The following is a 22,296-nucleotide window of genomic DNA, read 5'->3' as shown; positions in this document are numbered from 1 at the left end:
AATTGATCAAACCTTTGAGATAAAGACTTCATTTCGGCGGCTATTTCATTTGAGTGGTCGACTTGATGTAAGCCAATACTCTTCTTACCTTGTGAATTTCTACCATTCTTGGATGATAATATTCTATGCAAAGAATTTTCACTCATATTCTCATAAAGACGCCACATGTCATCCTCATGCCTATCAATGTATGAGCCACCCATGGAAGCATCAACCATGCCTTTGTAATTGTTCGATAAGCTCTCAAAGAAATATTAAACTAATTGCCATTTGGGCATGTCATGATGTGGACACTTCCTAAGCAATTCATTAAAGCGTTCCTATGCCTCATGAAACGGTTCTCCATCCTCATGTGAAAATTCTCGAATTGAGGTTCTCATGGCATTGATCTTAGAAACTGGATAGTACTTCTTCAAGAACTCTTGTTGCATTTTTGCCTAAGAAGTGATTGAAAAAGGCCTAAGATTGTTAAACTAATACTTTGCCTTGTCTTTTAAGGTGAATGGAAAAAGTTTGAGTCTTAAGACCTCTTCCGGCATGTCCGTATATTTTACAGTGGAACATACTTTAAGAAACTCATCCAAATGCTTGTAAGGTTCTTCACTTGGAAGTCCTTAATAGTTAGGAAGCATTTGAATGGTTTGTGGCTTAATTTCATAGTGATGTGCTCTAAATGGTGGCAATTGAAGGCATGTGGATGCATTGTATTCATTAGGCACATAGTTATCTCTTAAAGCAAGTGGAGGATTAACAATTTGAGGTGTAACATGGGCACCTTGATTTTGATTTCCTTGAATGATGGGAGGTTGTGGAGCATACATTGGCCTTGGCATTCCAAATGGAACTTGGCCTTGTTGTTATTGTGGTTGGTGAATGAATGGCCTAGGCATACCTAATGGTGTTTGAATGTTCTCATGATGCATATTTGGATGAAGGATACCTTGTTGGTCTATGTGACCAAGGTCCTCTACATGCTCTTCATTATGGCCTTCCATTGATGTAATGGATCGGGTAGAACTAGAACTTCCTCTTCCCCTAGGATTTCTAACTACAGATTCAAGATGTAAATCAAGAGGGACAAGAGTTGGTCTTAGTGATCTACGACCATGCATGCATAATTTAAAAAACACATAAACACAATGAATGAATAAACACTTCAACTTCACAAAAATTCAATGAAACTTCCTACATAAACACTTAACCCATACTCCTATGCTTTAACAACAATGATGAAAAGAATAATTAAGAATGCCTCGACGTAGGCTCACGATTTGTCTAAGAATTTAAAAACAAGCCTCCACGCGGGCTGACGATTTAACTAAGAGATTGAGTAAGAAAAAGCTTATAAAGGTCCTTTAGCACTTCAACTCCAAATTTATAGCTTAGCTTAGCAATATATTTTTTTTTTTATAAAATTTTTAGCATTTTTCTTTGCTTGCTTAGCTCCTTTGCTTGGTGGCTCCATTGCTTGCCTTCTAGCTCAATGCTCTTTGTCAAAGATGAACAAACACAATAAGTAATCAAAAGAAAAATAAAAACAAAGTAAATACACGATCAAAAGAGTACTAATTCCTAATTGATTCCACAAATACGACGTTGCGTAGTCCTCGGCAACGGTGCCAAAAATTGGTGGTCGTCGTCCTACCATAAGCTTAGAGAGTGTGCATTAAGGCGAGGGCCAAATTTTACATTTATAAAAGCCACTACTACCTTCACTAAAAATATAGTTAGGGTGAGTAGGGATCGTCCCAAGGGATTGGAGTCGAATTTGGTTGTGGAATCACTATTAGGGTTAGTAGGTCGAGTGATCAAACAAATGGTTGGTTGGTTGATTAAACTAGAGAGCAAATTAAACTAACTAATTGAATACAATAAAGAATAAGTAAGAGAGAGAGAGATCTTGGGGTGTAGAGGTCACCACCAAGCAATGCTTTTCTACACCCTTAACTAGTGACTAATGAGGGAAATGTGTGTTGCAATATTGATGTGTGTGTGTGGTTGGTTGATTCAATTAGCAAGGGTGACCAATTAAGCATACATTGTCTAATCAACATGTGAAAAACATAATATATCTAGCGATTAAGTATATATTGTCTAAATAGCATGTGAAAAGCACAATATATCTAGCAAGTCATTAATCCTTTCATTAAGCTCACAAGCCAAATACACCACAAGGTTAGAGATATATGCTACTTGCATTCAAAAGTATGGAACATCAAACAACAAGCATGGATTGTCCTCCCATCTAACAACTAAGCTACCACTACACTACAATTAAGCTAATGACATGAAATTAAACTAATTAAACTAAGGGAGAGGCACAATCCATCAAGAAATAAGCATGAACCACCTAGAAAATTACAAGAGCATTCCTTTAAGCACTATATTTTGACAATCTCTAGATCTATAGCATTAATACACATAGACATGCATCAATAACACAAGGAATAGAGACAAATACATGAACATCTATTCTAGCATACATAGGCATATGGATAGAATGAAATAATCAATTTGAAGCATTAAACCACATAAATCATTCAAGATCTATATATATAAAAGTGCCAAAACATGTATTACAACACTAATCCCTCAATAGTATACAAAATCAAGATGTAGAAAGCATGCTTGGGGCTAACTCTAGCCCTAAGAGGATGTCTAGCCACTCATGGTAGTGCTTCTCCAACCCTCAAGTGCTAACTCCATGGTAGAGATTTGTTCCTTGGTTGATGAATAGTCTCCAATGGTGTCTCTAGCCTCCTCCTCCTCTAAGCTTGCTCTTCAAGAGTTCTTACAAGGTATGAGATAATATGATGTGATATGAGGTGTTAGCATGTAAAAAACAATCCTTATCCTTATATAGGTAGGTCAAAATGACACACAAAATGAGCTGGGATCGTGCACAAAATATTCCCCAATGATTGGATAAAGGACAACTTTTAATAAGCTGGAAATTTAACTTTTTCGCACTAGAGGAAGTTTGATCGATCGAACCTTGGACTTGAATCGATCGAACATGGCTGAGATCTATCAAACTTAGGCTGGATTGATCTTCAATAGCGGCGCTTTTTGGATAAAGACAAATCTGAGATATTTTGAAGATATTTTTGGGAAAAGGACAAAAGTAGTTGGTAGGGTGGTACAGCTAGATAAGATCAATCATTTGGATAAGGACAAAGCAGTTCGATTGATCGAAGAATGATGTTGGATCGATCGAACTTTTGAGATCTCTAAAAATGTCATAATGGCTCTGATCCATCTTGAAGTGCTGAGATCGATCATGTTGGATCGATCGAACTTTGATTTGAGATCGATCGAAGATGTTGATTTCCACCTTTTTTTTCCTTTTGCTTCCACTTGGCTCATTTCTTTGATTCGTCCCAGAATTGCTTCATTTCTACTCTTATTTGGCTGAGTTAGCTTATTTTCGGGATAAGTGACTGAAAATGGAAATAATACGAAATCAATCTAAAACGGTAAAGTAAGATAGATAAAGGTACTAGAATGCCTAAGCTTAAGGGGTTTAAATACGCACTTTTCAACGCTCATCACCTACTTGCCCTAACTATATTTTTAGTGAAAGGTAGTAGTGGCAATTTTTAAATGTAAAACTTGGCCACATTTATCATAGCTATACACCATTATCTTTTGGTGCACAAACTTTGGGTTTGGGTTGACGACACACCAAGTTCTTGGCGCCGTTGCCGGGGATTGATTGAAGGCAATGTTGTATTTGTGGAATCAATTAGGAATTAGTACTCTTTTGATCGTGTCTTTACTTTGTTTTCATTTTGGTTACTTATTGTGTTAGTTCTTGTTTGACTAGGTGCATTGTAAAGAAGGTGAGCAAAGGAGTATTTCAAGTAAAGAGCTAAGCAAAGCAAAGGAAAAATGCAAAATTTTAAAAATTTGCAAGTCTTAAAATTGAAAATAAATTGAAGTGCTAAAGGACCCTTTGTGAGCTCTTTCTTAACTCAATCTCTAGTTAAATCGTCGGCCCGCGTGGATGCTTATTTTTTTTAATTTATAAATCGTGAGCCCGCGTGGAGGCAATTTTACTTTTCTTTGCATATTGTTGATAACATGGGAGTATGGGAACATTGTATGTGGAGGAAGTTTGTTGATTGTTGATTTGTTGCGAAGGTGAAGTGTTTGTTCATTACTTGTTACTTGTTGTGTTTTGTTGTGCATGCATGGTTGTAGATCATTAAAACCCACTCTTGTCCCTCTAAATTTTCATCTTGAATCCGTTGTTCGAAACCCTAGGGGAAGAGGAAGTTCTAGTTAATCCATTTCATCAATGGAAGGATATAATGAGGACCATGTGGAGGACCTTGGTCACATAGACCAACAAGGCATCCTCCACCCCAATGTGCATCATGATAACATGCAAGTACCATTAGGCATGCTGAGGCCATTTATTCACCCACCATAACAATAAAGCCAAGTTCCATTAGGAATGCCAAGGCCAATCTATGCTCCACCACCTCCCATCATTCAAGGCAATCAAGGTGCCCATATTGCACCTCTAATTGCTAATCCTCCCCTTGGTTTAAGAGATCACTATGTGCCTAATGAATACAATGCACCCACATACATTCAATTGCCACCATTTAGAGCACACCAATATGAGATCAAACCATGAACCATTCAAATGCTTCCTAACTATCATGGACTCCCAAGTGAAGAACTTTACAAGCATTTGGATGAGTTTCTTGAAGTATGTTCCACCCTGAGATACACGGACATGCCGGAAGAGCTCTTAAGGTTTAAAATTTTTCCATTTACCTTTAAAGACAAGGAAAAATAATGGTTTAACAATCTTAGGCCTTTTTCAATAACTTCTTGGGCAAAAATGTAACAAGAGTTCTTGAAGAAGTACTATTCTATTTCTAAGACCAATGCCATGAGAACCTCAATTCGAGAGTTTTCACACGGGGGTGGGGAAACGTTCCATGAGGCATGGGAAAGATTCAATGAATTGCTTAGGAAGTGTCCACATCATGACATGCCCAAATTGCAATTAGTTCAATATTTCTTTGAGAGCTTATCGGACAATTACAAGGGCATGGTTGATGCTTCCATGGGTGGTTCTTACATTGATAGGCATGAGGATGATGTGTGGCGTCTTTATGAGAGCATGAGTGAGAATTCTTTGCATTGAACTTTATCTTCTAAGAATGGTAGGAATTTAAATGGAAGGAAGAGCGTTGGCTTACATCAAGTCGACCATTCCAATGAAATAGCCGCCGAGATGAAATCCTTATCTTAAAGGTTTGATCAATTCTTAATCAACCAAAACTCAGCGAATTAAGTATCTTCCATCCCTAACCATTCCCATCATGCATCCAATGAGACATGTATGACTTATTCAAGTGTTTTACATTCTACTTCCAATTGTCCTCACGGATATGTGCAAAGTGAGCATCATGAACAAGTTAATATAACTTTTGTTAATCAAGGGACTAATCCTTATGGCAATCATTATAATCCTAGTTGGAGGAATCACCCGAATTTCTCTTGGAGAAACCAAGGGGAAGGCTCAAACCCTCCCCAAGGTGGTTTCCAAGGGAAATATATTCCACCTCCAATACAAAACCAAGGTTCCCAAGGATATAGACCATTTCAATCATAAGGAAATCAATTTTCTAATTCTCATTTTCCTAATCAACCATCATATTCTCAAGGAAATGCTAGGAGTCCCACTTTTGAAGAGAAAGTTTTGACCGCTCTAGGAACTCTAGAGGCGAACACTCAATTGCTTCATTCTCATTCTCAATCCATTGCTAAGCTAGAAACCCAAGTAGGGTAAATAACTAGTACTTTAAATGCTAGAGAGAAAGGGAAAATGCCTTTGAATGCCCTATAAAAGCAACAATGTGTTGTGGAGACTCATTCCTCATCGGAAGGTCACATAATAGAGCATGTCAATGCGGTGACTACCTTGAGAAGTGGGAAGATTGTGGACAACCAAGTGGGTATATCCAATGAAGAGAGTGAACCGGTGCAACCACAAGTTAACACCCATCCCGTTTCACATCCTATTCCTCCTTCATTGCATATACATGATCTTTCAAATAAGAATATCTTGAAAAGTGATGTTGAAAAGAAAAATTTGCAAATGATTTCAAAACTTCTTGTGTTGAAGAGACTTCAAAGAAAATGTTTGAAAAGGTTTTTGAGCCAAGAGCTCCATTCCCAGATGCCTTAAAAGGATCCATTTCAATTGACAAGCAAAAGGCCAAAAGAAATGAAATTATGGATGTGTTTAGGCAAGTGAAAGTCAATCTTTCACGTTTGGATGCAATCAAGCAAATTTTGGCTTATGCTAAGTTCTTGAAAGACTTATGCACCCAAAAAAGGAAGAACAAAAGTCAAGCACCTAGGAAAGTGGTCTTAACCGAGCAAGTAAGCTCAATTTTACAGCATAACACTCTTCCAAAGTTCAAACACCCCGATTCACCTACCACTTCATGCATCATTGGAGATCATATCATTAATCGGGCTCTTCTTGACTTAGGAGCAACTGTTAATCTTCTTCCATACTCGGTATATGTCAAATTAGGCTTAGGAGACTTGAAACCAACATTGGTGGTTTTGCAACTTGCTGACCAATCCATTAAAAAGCCTAGGGGTATCATTGAAGACGTATTGATTAAGATTGATAAATTCTTTTGCCCCGTTGATTTCGTTGTCATTGACACGGAACAGGTCTCGAATCCTAAGAGCCAAATTCCCGTTATCCTTAGCCATCTTTTTTTGGCAACCGCAAATGCCAACATTAATTATAGGACGGGGATAATAAAGATCTCATTTGGCCACATGAAGGTGAAGTTGAATATCTTCAATCCGACCCCCAATTCATTTAACAAGTGTGAAGAAGTTAATGTTGTGGACAAATGTCATGACCTTAAATGTGAAGGAATTGAGTTTTTGTGTGAGACTGAAGTTTCAAAGAGTTCATCTTCAACCCTGCATTCTAAGAAAATTGTTTCAAATTCTTGCTTTGAAAGGGCATAGAAGCCTAAAGATTGTTTTGACCAAGGACCGAAAACTTCTTTTGAGCTACATCCAACAAGTTCCTTAAAGAACCATTTGTTGGGTGAAGTTCAAAGAATCTATTATCCCATCAAAGAGGGGATGCGTTATAAGATGTTTGATTCGGGCTAAAAGAGCCCAACGTCTTGCTAGAGACGTTAAAGACTAGCAAGGCATTTCGTAGGGTGTCAAAACCCTATTCCTCCTTCATTTCTATCTTTAATTTCATTTCTTGGGAAGTCTAGATATTGGCTTTGGGTTCATATACATTGCTAGGAACTGTGATTAGGATTGCATGCACTTTTATGTTGAAATTGAGCATTTTGCATAAGTTCAATCGATCTCAAAATGAGTTCGATCGATCAAACTTCCCAACTGTATCAAACCTGCATCCAAATCACTCTCTGTCCCATTGATCGAGAAAAACCTGCATATTTTTTCTCTCTGTGCCATCGATTGAAGACTTTCCTAGATTGATCTGAAATTTTTTAATCGATCCAAATTCACCATTGGATCGATCTGCAGTGTCCAACACTTAAAAAAAATTTTGAACCCAAGAACCTGCATATTTTTGCTCTCTGTCAGATCGATTGAACATTTAGTTCAGATCAATCTCAATTCTGGAATTCATTACTTTGACTTTGTTTTGACTTTAAAAAAAAAAAAATTTCATTTTCAATTTTTAATTTTTCAAATATTTTCAAAAAACTCAAAAATTTTAGAAGAAAGATCGGTCTAAGTTTGATCGATCTGAAGTTGCAGTTCGATCGATTGAACTGGTTCGGGAAGGATTATAAAAATCAAATCTAGGGTTGTTAGATTGAAACCACAGATCGATCTAACACCCTTTCCCTCGTTCCTCATCGTTGCAACTTACCTCCTACCTCCGGCGAACTCTCTGGCGACTCCATCTTACCTCGAATCTCACTCCCTCATCTAGGATCTCAAATCTCATCTTCATCTCATCTCATCTCTCGGTTTGAGGTAAGATCCGAACCCATCTCTTTGATTCAAGCTCTAATTTCATGAATCCATGCTCTAAATGTTAGATATAAGGTGTTTTGAAGATGAATCTTGCCATTGATGACGTTTTGAAGCTTTGTATATATGTATATATATATGCATATATGGTTTTATATGTTTTTGATTTTTAATTTGATTTTGGGGGTCACGGGCCGAATCAAGTGACCAATGTTGATGCTTTGTTGTGTAGATGGGCCCACAACCATGTTCGTGAAGGCCCTGTGCCATCCACGTCACAGATCTGTGACTTTTCGAGTTTCACCTCATAGTTCAATCGATCGAACTTTTTCTCCGATCGATCTATAACAGATCGATCTCACTTATTCCCGATCGATCGAACTTGCATTGATCTCACATTTTTATGATCGATCAAACTTCACATAATTGCTTTAAACATTTTACACACCATCTCTTGTGTTTCATGCTATCTCATACATGCCCAATGCCTGTGTTTTCCCCATTGGATGCATTCCATACTTATATTGTCTAGCATGCTTCACATCATGTCACTTATTCCTTATCAATTGCATAGATTCATGATTCTATAAATTGTACTTTAATTCTTTATATCGGCACTGACTTCCATTTTGTAAGTTTTCTATTTTGCAGGCCATGGCTAGGGTAAAGACTGTTGCTCGTGGACATAATCACCGCAGGCCAGGCGGAGTTTGGATGACAAGGCAGGTCCATCTCACGCCCAGGACCCCATTCAGGAGGAGCCAGTAGAACCCATTCCACCTCAGTCTCCATCTGACAGTCGACTACAATCTTCAGATGAGGCATCTTCTGTACAGGCTGACGCTGAGGCTGAGCACATACCATCTCCATCACCACTGCCAGTTCAGCCAGCCCAACACTTAGACCAGCCATTGCCAAGATACTCACGCCTTCGAGTGGCGCATAAGTCTGTCTTTAACATAGACTACTTCTCCTGGTCTATTCTTACCAGAGCCGCATATGACGATATAGACCGGAGGGGAATCTCAGCCATATTAGCCCCTGTTACATACCTAGTGTACCCGAGGTTGGTCCGGATGTTCTTCCAGAACCTCCGACCTACCCCGAGTAACCTGGCGAAGCTGCGGACTACCATTGACAGCCACCCTATCAATATCATGGTGGGCACTCTTTCCAGATCCTGCCGTTGTCCACACATCTGCCCTCCCGATCTCCAAGATACCTATCATACTCTATGGTGGGCCACATATGCAGACATGGCCGTTGCACTCATAGGTCACTATACCGGTGGCAAGACTTTTGCCACCCGGACTTATCTGCCAGACGACCTATGGTTTTTTGATTCGGTGCTATATCAAAATGTTTTCATGGTCCAGCCAAAAGATATAGAGGCGCGGCGATTTTCTGACAGCTTTATATGCCTTCTATACAGGGCACTGGATATTCATTCCTGCGCTCATCTGAAGCGTTATGATGAAGCTGTATGTTGACCATATCAGTAAGGCCAAGCCCAAAAGGGCTAAGTATCTCCCATTCGACCATCTCATCACACAGATTCTGAGAGACCAGCATTATCCATTCCGTTCTGAGCCACAAGAGCATACTGAGTCTGGGGCCTGCACATTCCAGAAGAAGGATTGGGATAAGAGCTACCAAGCTCTTATCAAGAGCCTACAGGACGACGCTGTAGAGGCAGCTGAGGAGTTAGAGAGAGAGGAGTTGGAGCAAGCAGCAGTAGCAGCGTAGGCGGCGGATGATATACCGGTCGATCTGGCTGCCATGCACATGGATATTGACTTGGAGCAGCCCGCAGAGGACCAGGAGCATCACTCTCCAGTTGGGTCGCCCATTCAGGATGAGGAACAGGCTCAAGATCATCATTCTCCTGCTCCAGCGGTACCTGAGGCTCCAGCACAAACACCAGGCTTTGGAGAGTGACTCCAGGCTTTGGAGGATACTGTAGTATCTATCCGCGCCAACACGGTCTCTATCCGAGAGGATGCTGTCTCTATTCGAGCTGACATTTCATCTCTCCGTACCAATGTCATGGCTGCGTTGCGAGACCTATCCAGAGACATACACGGATCACGCCCCGCCCGTCCTACCTCCTCTTCCTGATCTTTCTATCCCTTTACTCCTATCATTTTATATATCTGTGATACATTATTATTGTTACTCTATTTTTGGGGCCAGTCTGTTGGCCCTGATATTGTGATATGATATATATTATTTCTGTTTATACATGCTATATTTTGGATGTCATACCTTGTATTGATATATCTATTTGTGATTGACTCCATCAGGTGTATCCCAGTAACTTCAGTGAGAGAGAGTACTGCCCAAAATTTTCAGGACCACTCTTATACCTCTCTCTATTTTCAGTTGCTATCCCATTTACACTTGCGTGTCCACTGTGTACTGTTATTATCCATTTTGCTATCTGATGAGTTTTATCCAAGTCCTAAATTTTCTGGACCACAGTTAATCCCAAGTTTCCGCGAGGGCGGCGGAGGGGGGGGGGGGGTGGGGGGTGCTATGCCACCTACTTTGGATACTTCTGTTCCGGCTATTCTTTACTATAGTTGCATTGGTATACTCTTTCCTTTTATTTTCTTTGCACATTAAGGACACTGTGCCATTTAAGTTTGGGGGTAGTAGTGTGATTTGCAGTGTTTGTTTTAAATTCAAAATTTTTAGCATGACTTGTGTATTTGAGGGATTTTCTATGATTGGTCCATAACTAGCTATGATTTTGATCTTTTGAGGATTATATTGCTTAAAATTTTAAAATTGCTTGACTTGAGATTCCAATACTCCTTGTATGCCTTGTGGATGCCATTTAGGGGTAATTTTTTTGAAAGATTGATATCATGCTTGCACTTGTGGTCCATATTATCCTAATTTTGTGATTGTTTTGAGATTCACTCTAGTATTCTACATTAGCACAGGCGCACACTAGCATTCATTTGTGGGGTACATGCTTTATTGATTATTGAATTGGTTATATCCCAATTGAGCTAGTAGTGTATTGAAAACTTTCATTTTGATAAGGTGGAAAATAACCCCTTTTCACTAAATAACTGGGATTCTAGCCTCATCAAGCACTGAACTTCTCGTGTCGAAAGGTGGAGGGCCCAAACTTTAGGTTAATAATTGAACTTGCTTGAAAAAAAAAAAAAAAAAAAAAAGAAAAGAAAGAAAATTGCAAAAGCAATAAAAAAGTGAGGACTTCTCCCAAAAGGTGAGAAGTGGGAAATGATTAGATGGAAGTTATCTTGATTTGTAACCTAGTTGATTTGAGCTTGTAAGTCCTTAGGGGTGTTTGAGCACCTAGTGCCCTAAAGCCGTCTAGTTTGGGAGTCATTGACCTAACGCTCGACCTCATGGATCGCTAGAAAGCTTAATAAATCAACACATTGCACCATACTTCCATCTTTGATCCTATAAAAGAAAAAAAAAAATCGAGTGAAAAGAATAAGCGCACCCAGAACATTAAAGCTTTAATAAAAGGTTCACTCTTTGTGTTGATGATCGGTACTAGATTTGTGTGCTAGTTTGAGGGTAAGGATGTGATCATTTCTTTAGTTGGCTAAGATAGCAACATACTTGATGCCGGTCCACTCAAAAAGGATTCTAGAGTTGTTTTGATTTTCATGATCATTTTCTTGATGTGTGGAGGACCATACTTGCTTGCTTGATGTTGAAATTTTGGGAGACTGCTTGGAAATGTTTGAAAAATTGCATACTTGAGGTAGTTTTCTCCCAATGCTTGTTTGCAATATTGGTGCCTCTTTTGAAAGAATAAGCTTAATGTTTATGGGTAACATTTCTGGAAACCTTCACGAGACTTCACTCGTCCACTAGGGGTAACCTAGGGGTTTAAAAGGCTTGTTGAATGTGCTAAATGTAATCGTGTTCCCTACGAAAGTGGCGTTATCCATTTATTGCTTTTTAGTTCATAGTTATATAGTTGTTCATTTCATTCCTTTACTTTTTAGTGCATTGCTAGGGACTAGCAATATTTAAGTTTGGGGGTGTGATGAGCGCTGAAAAGTGCTTATTTAAACCCCTTAAGCTAAGGTATTCTAGAACCTTTATCTATCTTATTTTCCTACCTTAGATTCATTTTGTATTATTTCAATTTTCAGGTACTTATCCCCAAAATAAGCTAACACATCTAAATAGGAGCATAATTGAAGCAATCTTGAGATGAATCAAAGAAAGGAGCAAAGTGGGAGCAAAAGGAAGCAAGTGGTGAAAATTCAGCAAGTTCGATCGATCTTAGAAAATATTCGATCGATTAAAAGTTCATCGATCTCAGCATTTCAAGATGGATCCAAACTCTTTTGTCCTTATCCAAAGATCCCATAAAGTTCGATTGATTCAACTTTCTTCCGATCGATCGAAAAGATTCCATCTTATCCACTTGTACCACCCTACCTACCACATTTGTCTTTTTCCCAAAAATATCTTCAAAATATCTCAGATTTGTTTATATCCAAAAAGGCGCCGCCATAGAGGATCGATCTAGCTTAAATTTGATAGATCTTAGTCATGTTCGATCGATCTCACCATAAGTTCGATCGATCGAACTTCCCAAATCCCGAGAAAATCCAAATTCCTGCTCATTAAAAGTTGTCTCATATCTAATCATTGGAGGAATATTAGTGTACGAGCCCAGCTCATTTGGGGTGATATTTGACCTACCTATATAAGGAATATGAGCTACTTTTTGAGATATACTTGATATACTTTAGAATAGAGAGGAGGCACATTTTGGATATTCTTAGTGAAGAAGAAAAGAAAGGAGGAGGCTAGAGACACAAGCTTGGAGTTCTTCCATCAACCAAGAAGAGGAGCAATCTCTACCATGGAGTTAGCCCTTAAGGGTTGGAGGACACCATCCATGAGTGGCTAGACATCCTCTTGGGGCTAGAATTAGCCCTAAGCATTCTTTCTACATCTTGATTTATGTACTTTTGAGGGGATTTGTATTATGATACATGTTTTGACACTTATATATATATAGATCTTGTTTATTCAATGATTTGTGTGGTTTAATGCTTCCAATTGATCATTTCATTATACCCATATGTCTATGTATGCTAGAATAGATGTTCATGTGTTTATCTCTATTTCTTGTGTTATTGATGCATGTCTATGTGTATTAACGCTATAGATCTAGAGATTGTGAAGACATTGTGCTTAATGGAATGTTTTTGTGGTTTATTTAATGGTTCATACTCATTTCTTGATGGATTGTGCCTCTCCCTTAGTTTAATTAGTTTAATTTAATGTCATTAGCTTAATTGTAGTGTAGTTGTAGTTTAGGTATTAAATGGGAGGACAATCTATGCTTGTTGTTTGATGTTCCATACTTATGAAAGCAAGTAGCATATATCTCTAACTTTGTGATGTGTTTGGATTATGAGCTTAAAGAAATGATTAATGGCTTAGTTTGATATATTGTGCTATCTACCATGTTGCTTAGACAATATATGCTTAATTTATCATCCATGCGTATTGAAACAACCACACACACACACTATGTTGCAATATATGTTTTTCTCCTCATTAATCATTCATTAAGGGTGTAGAAAAGCTATGCTTAGTGGTGATCTCTAAACCCCAAGATCTCTCTCTTATTTTCTCTCCATTACATTTAATTGCCTACTTTAGTTTAAATTGCATCTTAGTATAATTCAACCACCAAACAATCTTTTAATCACTTGACCTACTAACCCTAATCTCGATTCCACAACCTAATACGACCCACTAATCCCTTGGGACCATCCCTACTTGCCCTAACTATATTTTTAGTGAAAGGTAGTAGTGGCAATTTCTAAATGTAAAACTTTGCCACATTCATCATAGCTCTACACCATTATCTTTTGGTGCACAAACTTTGGGTTTGGGTTGATGACACACCATGAAGTGATGGAAGTTTTTAGAAAATGGGGAATGACATGCATGACATTGCATTCATGGCACGACATTCATTTGCTTTGAACTCGCAAATTTACATTGTATTTTCCCCGATTTACCATGACCCCAATCCCTATTGTCCTATTCTCTGTGTGGATTCACGAGGTTTCAAGAGGTGCATCTTAGGCACCACCTACTGAGCTTTTTTTGCTCACCCCATTATTTAACATTTTTTTCAGGACCAGGAAAAGATATAGTGGATGCCGATTCCTCTCAAGCATGAAGAGGACTAAAGATCTATTTTAATACCCTTTGTATACTAGTTAATCTTTTGTGAAGTCTCAAACTATGTAAAAGAGTATTCATTTTTGCAAATGATAGCCATGTAATATAACTAAGAAACTTGGTTATTTATTTATTTATTTTTATGTAAATTGAGACTGTGTAAATGCTTAAGTGGAATGGGAAGACGATGATGGGCTAACTTGAGCAGGTTATTTATATTGTAGCATTAGGGGGATGTATTATATTTTATTTGTATTGTGTTGGGACAGGTTAGATAAGTCTTGAAAGGTCCCTTTTTGGCAGAGGTCATACCAATTTTTTATTTTTATTTTTTTTATTGGTATTTAGTTTTGGGTCGTTACAAATTTGGTATCAAAGCAATGGTTCGAACACCATTAGGACGATAGGTAGAGGCCTACCTAGGATTGCATGGGAAGTTGAATTGCATGTTTATATGCTTATGTGCTAAGTGTTTAATTTTTTTGAAAAGCATGCCTAATTCTATACTTGCTTATCTGGTTAGGTGTTAATTACTTATTGAATTAAAGCATGCTTAAGTATTTAATGATAAGTGACAATATTTATAAGATTAAATCCGTGGTTAAATTTTTTTTAACCGTACTAAAATGACAAGGTTCCATTAGGAGTCCTTTCCCTAGAGACTGGTAACGGTGATAGGGTTTGATCTTAGGTGTCTTTCGAGACGGAAGTTCTCATTTTCTTGAACGGGCGAGAGTTTGTGTTGTGTTTTCTCGGCGTAGTGAGTGAACTCTTGGGATGATGGGTTAGTAGGGTATGGTGTGTGAGTCATGGGACCCTTTCATGTAAGCAAAATTGATTAGATGTCATAGGACGTGAGGTGGTATGTAGTGCATGGCTTGTAAGGTTCAGGTGTTGTACGGGTTGAACAAGGTTTGTATTTGGATTTTTTATTTAAAAGTTCACTGATGTTAAGATTGAGAGTTTGTCTTTTAGATTTCCATTTTGGGAGTAAGAGTTGAGATACTGAGAGTGGTGCTCATTCTATTGTTGTGATGGTGTTATCTTAAGGATATTGAAAGAAGAATCGCTTGGCAGTGGCTTGATGGTCTCATGGGATGATAGGTTTGAACCGTTGTCTTAAATGAGTGGCAGTGAAGGTGTTATAGTGTGATGATTAGTGTTGAGAAGTAGAACGGTTTAAAGTGTGATTTGAATGTGACGTAGAGGTTATAAGTTATTTGTTGTATGTTGTTAGGTAGGTGATGGGATTGTGCACCAATTGAGGTGATTGTGGACAGTCTAAACCTTAGAGCCAGTGAGAGCGGTGTTGCCAAATAGGCATCTTTTTCTTTTGAAGAGGCAGTGGGTCATTGTGATTGAGGTCACGGGTCTTGTGTACACGATGATCGAGGCAGTGTCGCCTTTAAAAGGTAGAGATAGAACAGGTGATCATGTGTCGTTGTATTTCATAGAGTTTCTCGTTGGGAGATTATTGGGTAGGATGGGACGCAGTATCCAATGTGCAGTGATGGTTCCTAGTGTTAGTACGTTGAGGGTGTTAGTGCTTTTATCTGATTGGTTTTGGTTAGCATAGTGTTGCGGAGAAGTGTGTGTGAGGTTTCTGTGTTGATTGTGTAGGACGGTCCATTAGTGACGAGGTCACTTAGATTGGTGTTCGTGGTCTCGTATATGTTTCCAAGTTAGTTATTCTTCTTGTGTATAAGGAGTTCAATTCATCTCAGGAGCGATTGGGTGTCCATGGTTGGATGAACGATGAGTAGTGTCTGACAGGTTGTCGGGTGCATTTAGGTGTAAGTCGTCGGACTCTTGTGAGGGTGTGGTTTGTTAACCTTTCTGTTTGTTCTGGTCCTGGTGAGGACGTCGTTTGTCGTGTGTTTTGTCCTCTATCCGGAAGTTGTGTGCAACCGCGGATTGACGGACCTGTATGTGGGTAGTTATGCTGTTGGGGTTCATTAGTAAAGGTTTGGTTGTATGGGTCGACTCACTCCCACGAAGGGAGGTGTAGTCTTTGGTTTTTGTAATGCCTGTTTTGAGAGTGGTTTTGACGGCACAAGATGCCGAATAGGAATTGTGTTTCTGGTGTCTGGTACAACTAGTGATGGCTAGGGATGTGCCGTGAATTGTAAGTTTGAGGATGATTAGGTAATGTGATGTGAATTATGTCTTGGGTGTTTCTATAGATGTTTGATTTAACCAGTATCGTAAGGACAAGTGTTAGTATTGCTTGGGTGTTATGCAGCTAGAAAGTGATTATGGGGTTTCATTGAAGAAGAATAGGAATGGTTGACTGTGGTTTTGAGATTTCAAGCATGAGATAGTTGTATTGAGTGTTCTGAAGAGGTAAGAATTGAATCGAATGATGATATAGAGTCGTTTACCTGGTTTGGGTGTTATGAGGAGATTAAAGATCTTTTATGCTGGTTAATGTTTGTGACGTTTGGTGCCGTATTGTTTCCAGCTTGTTAGGGGTTGTGTAAGTAATATGCGATTGGGATTTTTAGAGCTGATATGTGACTGTATAGTTATTGAAGTTATGTAAAGCAATGGATTATTTAGAGAGTGGATTTCATGGTTACTTTGAGAACTATGTAGGGTTGTGTTTGAGGTTTAGACCTGAGGATATGAACAACGTCTGTGTTGAGATCGGATTGGTGATGAGAATGGCCTAGCTAACCATTTCTCCTAAGTCAGTCCATCTTTAGCATGATGTCGGGTTAAAGGTCAATGATTGTTCCGACTTTTTAGTGACGGTGAGATCATGGTTTTGCGCATTGTGTCGGTGTGGCAGTATGGATTTGGATGATTTGTCTTCGGTGACGAGGTGTGTTAGGGAGGATCAAGTGTTCGATAAAGGGGTTGTGATGCAACCACTGGCTATTGAAGATTGTGTTTTGAGGATTTGTGACCTAGGTACAGGATAATACGTTTTATTATTTTAGTGACTCATGATTATGTAGTTGCTAGGAGATTCATTGCTTAGTCATCTTGAGGTTGTTGAGTGTAATGATTGCCGAATGGTGCGGTAGGTGGTCGCTTGTACTGATATGTGATGGTTTAGTTAAGTATTGGATAGTGAGTGTTTGGTCTGGCAAAGATGTATAGGATAAAGTTGAACTTGATTGAGAGATGAACGAGGTTCTTTATCTAAAGTTTAGTGTGTCCATTGAGGATGAATTGGATTTGGATGTTGTCTTGTGTGGTAGTATGATGACTGTTCTTTTTCGGGCTTAGGAGCTTTCCGTGGTAGTGTAGAGTGGATTGATGTCCGTTTTGAGTCAGGCGTAAGGTCTTGTTAGTCTTGTGTTTTGATTAAGAGAGAGATAGGTAACCACATTAGGTTTTGGTGGCAGTGGCGTGTGATCTACTGGTGACGTATGGTGTTAAAGGCAATAATGCCGGTGAGTTCATAGTCTCGGGGTTTTGTGAGGTGTTCTCATGAACTGTGTGGCTGTAGCCTTCTTTTTAAGGAGGGTAAATTGTAATATTTTCATTTTTCATCATTTTTCATTTTTTCAGAATTTTTGTTGTTGCAAGGGCATTTTTGTCTTTTATCGTTTTATGTATCGGGCATTGCGGAGTGTGCTAGTTGTGTCCGAGAGTTGTTTAGAGCATTTCATTGAGTCTAGGACTCTTTGAAATGCAAGGGTGATCATTTTTCGCATTTTTCCGTTTTACGGATCGGATGGTCCCGTATGGGACTCGCTATCGGAATTGTTGTGTACAGGGATTTTAATTGGGTCCATTTGCATCTCATGCATTTTATTTGATGTATTTTATGAGGGTCTTATATAGTTTTTGTATATATATGCTTTGTGTGGTGTAAAAAGGAAGTGAAAAATAAAAGAAAAAGAAAATAAAATTTTGTTGGGACCCACAAACACTTAAAGTTGTCATGAGACCACATTTTAGACTTAATTTTCTCTCATTCCCATAAGCCCCTCTCTTTCTCATTCTGGACTCCTTTTTTTTTTTTTTCAATCTTCACCTCTTGATTTCTCCTTCAATATTTGGAAATTTTGGAAGCGGTTTGCGGCTATTCGAAGCTCACGACGAGGCCTACAAGTTGATAGGAGCAATTACATGGTTGGTGCACCATAGGAAGTTCAAAATCCTAGGGTTTGAGGTGGGAAAAAAAAATTGGGAGTTTTGCATAAAATTAAGGTAAGGGTCTCTAATTCCCATTTTTCTTGCACTTTTGTGAATTTTCTACTATAATCCATTTTAAGTATGTTTAATTTGAGTTGATTGTCATTTTAAAATTGATTTTCTTGGCTATGTGAAGCATGTTATTGGGTGTATTGTTGGATTTGTATAGAAAGCATGTTTAAATGTTAATTTTCCATGTTTATTATGTTGTTGAATTGGCTAGAAATAATATATGAAAGCTTATGGAAATTTCCTTAGAATTATTGTAATTTCTTTATGTTATTGTGTTGAAAAAATTGCTAAAAATGATACATGGAAGCTTATGGAAATTTGCTAAGAATTTTTGTAAAGTATGCTTAATATGTTAATTTTTCCATGCCTATGATGCTTAATAATTTATTGGAAATTTTATGTGGAAGTACGTTAATTGTGTGATAATAATTCTCTTCATTCCCATAATATTAAAAAGGCATGTGATATGCATTCATAGCATGGGCATGAAAAAGGGTACAATGATTTCATAAGAATGAAAAAGGGGATTTTTGGGGAGATTTAAATAAATGGTTTTGAGAAAACCCAGTCGCCGCTGAGTTACCAAAGGGCCGGTGTGTTAATATAACTTAGAGGGAACTAGGGAGATTGCCCTAGTGTGGTTGAGCTATCTGGGCCCCAAATGACGCTGCGGAGGTACCAAAGGTTAGGGACAGTAGCCAATCCTTCTCTTGTGCTACTGTGGAGTCACCAAAGGACGGGTTATATTAACAGTTTGTGAAGTGATGGAAGTTTTTGAAAAATGGGGAGTGATATGCATGACATTGCATTCATGGCACGACATTCATTTGTTTTGAACTCGCAGATTTACATTGTATGTTCCCCAGTTTAGCATGACCCCAATCCCTATTGTCCTATTCTCTGTGTGTATTCAAGGGGTTTCAAGAGATGCGTCTTAGGCACCACCTACTGAGCTTTTTGCTCACCCTATTATTTTACATTTTTTTCAGGACCAGGAAAAGATGTAGTGGATGTCGATTCCTCTCAAGCCTGAAGATGACTAAAGATCTATTTTAATACCCTTTGTATACTAGTTAATCTTTTGTGAAGTCTCAAACTATAAAAAATACTATTCATTTTTGCAAATCATGGCCATGTAATATAACTAAGATACTTGGTTATTTATTATTATTTTTTTTTAATGTAAATTGAGACTATGTAAATGCTTAAGTTGAATGGGATAACGATGATGGGCCAACTTGAGCTTATTGATATTGTAGCATTGGGAGGATGTGGTATATTTTATTTGTATTGTGTTGGGACAGGTTGGATAAGTTTTGAAAGGCCCTTTTTTGCAGAGGTAATGCCGAATTTTTTTGTTTTTTTTGTTTTGGGTATTTACTTTTGGGTCATTACATAAACGACGCTGCCATTCAACTTATATTTGTGATCCTTCAGTGATGTTAGTAGTTTAGTGTGTTATGACCATTAGGATGATGATAAGCGCCGAATATTGCATATTCAAGCGTCCTTATTTGCATTAGTTAAGTCCATTAGTTGATAATAATGTATAGTTTAGCTTTATTTGTTTGTTTTCGTTTATTTTCAGGTTAGTTCCCCCGAATGTAGCTAAAGGAACGGTTTTGACAATCTTTTGAAGAATCAAAGCAAGCCATTGCTGGGGACTGTTATTTGAGTCAAATTCCTTGAGCCATCATGTGTATGAATGTTGCGGCATTGCATTCAAAATGACGACCGCATCACTTGACCAACCAAGGAGGCTAAAGAGAAGGCTGAGAGCTTTTGGAAGTCAAGGCTCCGCGGGTGCCCGCCATTTACTCTAGTGTGCTACATTCATCCGCGGGCGCCTGCCATTTTGTCCAATGAACTCTTTCGAATCCTGAGAACCCGTGGGCGCACCGCGGGCCCCCACCGATCCACAAGTAGCAGATCACCTGCTCCTGCTTTTGTGCTGAACCTTATTCGCTCTGCATTTTTTGTGGTCCAAATGACTTCTAGGGTGGTCAGAGCTCGTGATGGAGTGGATATAAGTAGGTTTTTGCCTAGATAAGAGGGGGGAGGTTTTGTATTTTTGCATATCTCACATTTGGCTAAGTTCTAGAGAGAGAAATAGTGAGTTTGGAGGGTTTTGGGTGTTCTTGAGCTTAAGGTACGAAAATGGAGAGGGATTCTTCATCTTCTTCTTTATTCTTTGTCCTCATGGGTAACTAACTCCCTATCTAGGGAGGTGATGAAGCTCCATTTTGTAAGCATTGCTTAGTTTTGATTTATATTTGGGGGTTTAATGTATATAAGTAACCTTTCCTTGAACTAGAGCACTTTATTTGATGTAAAGAACTTCAATGTTTATTAATGATCATTTTTGAGTTAAATATCTTGTCTTAGATGGTTTTTCTCTCATGATTATATTGTTACATTTTCATAGTGACAATGGAGATGAGTTTATGGAAGTGTTTTTATTGGCATGATATTTAGGAAATTTGATAATCTATTGTTTAAGGCCTTCCTTTTATAGATTATTCTTAATTTCTATTTCATGTGCTTTTATTATGTGATCAAGGGCTTGATAACCTTTTGCTTGGTGAGCATGTCTAAGGTCACATCTTAGTTTAGGTAGCCAAAACATGTGATGCTTTGATAGGTTATTCTTGCCTATTGATTCCATATATTTCTTGAAGGTAATGTAGCAATTTTGTGTTGTTGCATTCCATGGTCATACATATATATGTTATTTCCCCAAGTAAATCATGTCCTAGCATGGTTATTGATAGGCAGTGGATTCACTTCCCTAGTCCCTTCTTTATTGTCTTTATCTCTTTACTTCCTAGCACATTATTGTTTTATGCAATTTAAACCCTTAATTTTAGTGACAAACCAACAAAACTCTACAACCCCTTTTTATCATTCTAAAAGTGATTTTAGACACCTTGGTTGCCACAAACTTGCAGTCCCAGTGGTTTGACTTACCCGACCAATAGCCCTATTTCACAATGATTTGTGCTATTGCAAAGGTTGATGTATAATTTACAACCGATCAGATGATATGTATATAGTGCATTGACGTTGGAAATGACTTCCTGCCCTTAGATGACCTCGGGTTCGGGAAAGGACCCGGTTAACGATTCGGACCCCCAGGTTCAAGTCGTTACAAATTTGGTATCAGAGTATTAGGTTTGAATACCTTTCAGACGACGGGTAGTGGCTTTTGCCTAGTGGGGTAGGAGGTTGACCTGTGTGTTTGTGTTTATGTGTTTACTGTTTTATGAAGCATGCTTACGTGGTTACTTATATGTTTACAGTTTTGAAAGACATACTTGCTTGCTAAGTGTTCACATGCTTACGTATTTAAATGCTAAAATATGTGTGTTACATGGCCATGTATGTGAAATAATTATGTGATCTAATCATGTAAATGAAATATGAAAGTAATTGAAAGCATGTTAATCATGATAAAATGGCAAATAATGAGTATAGGTTATGACATGTATGTTATGCATGGTAATGTGACGTACAGTCGAGCATGGGTTGTGCAAGTATGTATTATATGAAAAGATGATGAGGATAAACTGATGTTTAATTTCACATAATGATTTAATGGACACATTGTTTAAATGAACATGATTGGACACGGTTGTGTCAAAGTTTATGCTCCAATTATTATTATTATTATTATTATTATTATTATTATTATTATTATTATTATTATTATTATTATTATGTATATATATATATATATAAAAGAGTATATGGTTGAGTATGGGATAGTTGCTAGTACGGTAGAATACATGTTGCGGCATAAATGGTTGTATGAGTTTTGACTCGAGTAGGCGAAGAGCTCGGTTGCTCCAGGGTTTTTGGGTGCTGGTTCTAGCTCGTGGATTGAGCTATTTGGTGTGTAGTTATCTT

At 38.2% G+C, this 22,296-nt stretch overlaps 2 pseudogenes; one reads left to right on the top strand and one right to left on the bottom strand.

Moving 5' to 3' along the window:
• The first annotated feature begins 276 nt into the window (after positions 1-276).
• On the top strand, positions 277-375 carry LOC132280431 (small nucleolar RNA R71; annotated as a pseudogene).
• A 4,536-nt stretch (positions 376-4,911) lies between these two features.
• LOC132280396 (small nucleolar RNA R71) lies at positions 4,912-5,010 on the bottom strand (annotated as a pseudogene).
• Between the last annotated feature and the right edge of the window lie 17,286 nt (positions 5,011-22,296).

The sequence above is a fragment of the Cornus florida genome, unplaced genomic scaffold, assembly GCF_030987335.1.
Source record: "Cornus florida cultivar Cherokee Brave unplaced genomic scaffold, ASM3098733v1 CherokeeBrave_3.0.0_Hap2_Chr10, whole genome shotgun sequence".
NCBI lineage: Eukaryota > Viridiplantae > Streptophyta > Magnoliopsida > Cornales > Cornaceae > Cornus > Cornus florida.
This window is presented reverse-complemented; position numbering and strand designations above follow the sequence as displayed.